Source organism: Engystomops pustulosus, chromosome 1 (assembly GCF_040894005.1).
Source record: "Engystomops pustulosus chromosome 1, aEngPut4.maternal, whole genome shotgun sequence".
NCBI lineage: Eukaryota > Metazoa > Chordata > Amphibia > Anura > Leptodactylidae > Engystomops > Engystomops pustulosus.
In genome coordinates this window covers 191,330,088-191,335,852 of record NC_092411.1, presented here as the reverse complement: position 1 = coordinate 191,335,852, position 5,765 = coordinate 191,330,088, and the positions used below count along the sequence as shown (strand labels likewise).

At 39.7% G+C, this 5,765-nt stretch overlaps 1 protein-coding gene across 1 annotated transcript in view; it reads right to left on the bottom strand.

Annotated features, from left to right (window-relative positions):
• Positions 1-5,098: 5,098 nt before the first annotated feature.
• Positions 5,099-5,765, bottom strand: part of LOC140069914 (N-acylethanolamine-hydrolyzing acid amidase-like) — a 110,705-nt gene continuing 110,038 nt past the window's right edge. Inside the window, exon 11 of the mRNA XM_072116188.1 lies at positions 5,099-5,308. The gene's annotated coding sequence lies outside the window, so the exon portion shown is untranslated. The remainder of the gene's footprint in view (positions 5,309-5,765) is intronic.

Genomic DNA, 5,765 nt, shown 5'->3' with positions numbered 1-5,765 from the left:
GTCACACAGGGGGCGGGGCATACTGCTGTGTGTGAGGATAGAGCGCAATGCTGACGTCCTGTGCCTCTCACTACATGTGGACTGCTACGTGCGATGTATAACAACCTACCCGGAGTGTGTGACTACCTAACTGCTGCGTATCACTTCCTGCCCTGTGTGACTGCCTATTCTCAATGCCTTACAAAAAATATATAATACTTAAATGCACATTTTTTTTCACAGCCTTTCACAGCCATTCTAGTTCAGACCTTAAAGGGAACCTGTCACCAGGGACCTCATTTTCACTAAAGACAGGTTACAGAAGCCCATTACAGCTGTAATGCAGTATCTGTCTCTCTGCTTTCTCTAAGCATTTGCATTACAATAAAATCGTGCGTTATTACTTACCTTGCACCCTAACAGAATCATTTGTGTAGTCCCAGGGGTTGGGCTTTGGTTTAGATGCATTTCAAAAATCAAAATGTGACTTGTGTGCTGCAGACTCCTCAGCTCTTGGCCCTCCCTCTCCCACTGATGTCCGCTCACCAAACCAAAGCCTAGGAATACACAGAGGATTTTGTCAGGGTGCAAGGTAAGTTATAACACCCAATTATATGGTAATGCAAATGCTTAGAAAAGGCAGAAAGACATATTTACAATGCAGATGTGATGGGCGTCTACAACCGGTCTTTAGTAAAAAATGAGGTGACAGGCTGCCTTTAACCGGTTAAGGACCGGGCCCTTTCCTGTTTTTTCATGTCCATTTTTCACTCCCCACCTTCAAAAATCTATAACTTTTTTATTTTTACACGTAAAGAGCTGTGTGATGGCTTGTTTTCTGCGTAACAAATTGCACTTCATAATGATGGTATTAAATATTCCATGCCATGTACTCGGAAGCTGGAAAAAAATTCCAAATGCAATGAAAATGGTGAAAAAACGCATTTGCGCCATTTTCTTGTGGGCTTGGATATTACGTCTTTCACTGAGCACCCCAAATGACATGTCTACTTTATTCTTTGGGTCGGTACGATTAAGGGGATACCAAATTTGTATAGGTTTTATAATGTTTTCATACATTTACAAAAATTAAAACCTCCTGTACAAAAATAATTTTTTTGATTTTGCCAACTTCTGGCGCTAATAACTTTTTTATACTATGGTGAACGGAGCTGTGGGTGGTGTAATTTTTTGCGAAATTTGATAATATGTTCAATTATATCATTTTTAGGACTGTACAACCTTTTGATCACTTTTTATACATTTTTTTAGATTTTTCAAAATGGCAAAAAAGGGCCATTTTCGACTTTGGGTGCTATTTTCCGTTACGGGGTTAAACGCATTGAAAAACCGTTATCATATTTTGATAGATCGGGCATTTTCGGACGCGTCGATACCTGATGTGTTTATGATTTTTACTGTTTATTTATATTTATGTCAGTTCTAGGGAAAGGGGGGTGATTTGAAATTTTAGGTTTTTTTATTATAATTTTTTTTTTAACTTTTTTTTATTTTTATTTATACTATTTTTCAGACTCCATAGGGTACTTTAACCCTAGGTTGTCTGATGGATCCTATCATATACTGCCATACTACAGTATGGCAGTATATGGGGATTTTCTTCCTCATTCATTATAATGTGCTATCAGTGGACCTGTCAGGGCCAAATCACCATTTACAAATTACCTTGTATCCACTTTAAAGGAAAAAAAAAAAAAACTTACCTAGAGATGGGTCCAATGAGACCCATTGGACCCATTTCTTGTGTTCTCCTGGAGCTGTAAACCCTGGCTTCATTGAGCAAGTGCCATAGCTATGGTGCATGAGCTGTGAAGCCGGGGTAGAAATGCTTTTTAATTTAATTTGGGAACCTAAACTACTGATGGGTAGGACCCGTGGGTGGTTTAGTGTCCCTAAACCCTGACAGGTCCTCTTTAAAGGGGTTGCCTGTTCATTGAAAATGCCTTTTAATCCACCCATTTTCTTTGGCCAGGCAACCCCTTTACAGGTCCAAGACTTTTTCAGTGTTTATAGCGGCTTAAACAAAAAAGGCCATATATATATATATATATATATAGCCTTTTTTTAACATTTTCTACTGTATTTTCTGTATTGAGTTTCAATTGTAACAATTTTAAAATATGCAGGTTATGCAATGCAGGAAGAAAAATGACAAAAAAATAGATTTTTTTCATACAAAAATAAAATAAAAAAATAATAAATGGAGCCATAAGACAGTTGCAAAAACAAGTAGGTCACAGTTTAGCTTCTGTATGCAGAGCTGTGTCCCTAGTCTTATGGGAGTGGCCAGTTAGGAGCGGGTCAGACATATATATGACGTCTTGAGGGGGGGAAGTGTCAGGGAAGTGGGAAAATGGGTGACTGGGAGGGTTTTTTTATACTTAAAATCGATGTATGATGGAGCGGTTTTCCAAAGGTGGGGGGGGGGGAAACCACTCCTCACTGGCCACTCCCGTGGGACTGGGACACAGCTCAGCTCTTTACTGTAAAAACGTTTTGGCAATGTGCACAGGATAGGTCAGGATAGGCTCGGTTAGTAGATGTTTAAATACCAGAAATCCTTATGGGATAGGGCCGAGGACTATCACCGGGCGCTAACGCCACATGTGACCACACCCTGAGGAATAGTTAATGGAATGTCCTATTCTTGGTCATGTTTCGGCTCTATTCCTCCAAAAAAGTCTATGGGAACAGGAAAAATACTGATGACACACAGGCGGGGGCCTAACCAGGAGAGACAGGGCCCCATAGCCGACTTCTGAATGGGTCCCCTCTACCCCCTCAGAAAATATACATATTTGTATGTTTACACATTTAAACTAATATATTTATACACTATTATACATTTATGCACTTACACAGATCTGTCCCAGTAGCTGCTGACCAAATGGGGGAGTACACATTTCTTATCTGAGTTGCTGATTCATGTTGATGTAAACTGTTATGTACATATTATGCTGTACAATATCCATTATAATATGTATATAATGGTACACATTCTCCATTCTCTAGTGTGTCAGATAGGATGCCGGGGACCCCTGACACTGCGGGCCCCATAGCAGCTGCTATGGCTGCTACAGCTGTAGTTATGCCCCTGAGCACAGGTGTTGTCCGTACGCATGCGTCATTTACATTGCATTTGAAAGCACATTGCACAGACTACTTCTAAAATCCCATGCTGAAGTAAAAATGTGTTTACATCGTGTTTACTAAAACGCTGCACTGGGCTACGGACAAACTTGTGCATCATTTGCCTGCCTTCCGTTTATTTGGCAAATCTGCAAAAAATGAATGATATATAGGTGAAATTCCTGGACTTGGAGTTAAGTTGACCCCCCACCTTGTTCAAATCAAACAAAATTGGTGTCAAACGTTTGTTTCTGCTGGTTTGTGCAGCAGAAATTTTCGTTTGTGCCACTATAGTTTTTGAGATATTAATAAAAGTGGTTTTCAGTGGTCATTAGAGGTCAAACACCCCCCCCCCCCATTGCCAAATCAAACAAAACTGGTGCCGATCAGTTGTGCTACGATTGTGCTGGTTTGTGCTGCTCAAATTTTTGTTTGTGCTGCTTTTGCTTTGAATACATGAACACATTTCTAAAGGTCAAAAGGTCAACCAGCCCCCCCCCCCACATTAACCAAATCAAACAAAACTGGTGTCAAACGTTAGTGCTACGTTTGTGCAGCTAAAATTTTTGTTTGTGCGGCTATCATTTTTAATATATTCATATATTAAAAATTGTCAACAAAATTGTCACAGACTCTGACTCCACAGCCCTTGTACCTCACTTTACTGTGGCCGTGCAGAATATAAAGCTATGAGGGCAGTTTGTGCTGCAATCACATGGCCTAAAGTTGCATTTACTTGTTTAGTTTGCATTGTGTTTAAAAACACAATGCAAATGCCTGGGGGTGGAGCTAACAGATCGCATTTGAGCCGCCTGCAATCAGTAAGGAGCAGCCGATGTTCTGTAATGTTTACATGCAAAACACCGGTTTTGATTACCTTTTTTGGAAAAGCATTTGCGATCGGCACAATCCCCACCCCCCTGACATTTGCATTGCATTTCTAAATGCAATGCAAACTGAATGTTTGAAAATGTGTGATTGACATTTGGAAAATCTGCATCCAATACACATGGATTTTCATGCGGATTTATTTTTGCACTTTTTATCCAGATTTTCTGCATCCGTTTATTTTTCTTTTTTCCCTTTCCTTTTAGGGAATTCTGCATGACAACCACATGTTGATGCAGATTTGGTGGGTATTTGATGCAGATTTTCCCTCTCCCATAGACAAAAAAAACGCATTGTCTACATTAATTTTCCCAAATCCCACTCACTTTATTGCTACAGTATCAGGCTGCAGATCTTCTGCACCAAAACCTGAATGTAAAAGCTGCAAACTTTGCAGATAGCAGAGAGCATGGACTCTGGAGAATACTTCCTGAGCCCAATTCAAATATAGAAAGATGCAGAAGAACAGGCACTACCCAAGTCTCTCCATACTGTGAACACAGTGTGAACTCTCCCCAATAGCACGGGACGGTACCTTCTCTAATCGCTGGTGTAATGGGATCTATTGTGGTGCTCTGTTCCCAATAGAATAGAAGCCAGTAGTGGAAAGTCCAAGAACAGAACAGCACTCACTTCTCTCAATCCACGATTCCTTTATTCAAGCGTTAAAACATGAGACAACTGAGGACGCCGGGGTCCACAAGGTAACAGCCTGTATCACGCGTATAGGCTTTTACCTTGTGGACCCCGGCGTCCTCAGATGTCTGATATTTTAACGCTTGAATAAAGGAATCGTGGATTGAGAAAAGTGAGTGCCGTTCTGTTCTTGGACTTTCCACTTCCTGGCCCCATGCTAGTATAGCCCCACCTCTGATGATGCCAGGAAAATAGAAGATAAAGAAACTAATTCAGACAATGCAGTATTATAGTATAATTTGTGGGTATAGTGTAAGCAAAGCAGCAGGTGCTCAGCATGAGATTTTCCATGAGATTTGCCATGTGTGAGAGTCATAACCATGAACTAGTTTTATTCCACAGGAAGTAAACATGAAACTTCCTTTAAAATAACAGCAAGCAGATATCTAGAAAACCATGAGGAAGTTTATTATTTATTTATAACTTTCCATTACACAAACAATAACATTTATTTACTGAAACTGGACAACGCATTTAATTACAATTAAATTATACATTTACAATTTGCACATTAGAATTATTGGGACTGTCTTTTATTTAATATTTTCAGTCGATGAGGTTCCTCAATCATCCCCCGCCTCCAGTCAAAGAAAACCTGGGAATAAAAATCCAGACCTTAAAGAAAAAAATAACAACTTTTGCCTCTTCTTTTTAGTTTCAACTAAACATATTTATGTAAGGGTTCCTTCAGATGGCTGTTAGCATACTGATTGAGTATTATGGAACCATTGATTTGTATGGGTCTGTTCATATGTCCGTTTTTTTCACTGTACAGTCTATGATACAATTGCAGCATGATCTATTTTTTTCTCACATGCAGACCATGTACCTCCATAGAAGTCAATGGATCTGCAAAATAAACAGATGGCACATGGATGACATCTGTATGAGGTCTGTTTTTTTCTTAAATGCTGCTAGGCAACCAGCTGGTCTGGGCAAAAATACAGAAGAAAACCATCTGGGTTTTTTTTGGCGGTCGTGAAAGGATAACAAATGGGTATTAAAAAACAGATGTTGATATAATACGGACTGAACACGGATATCACACATCT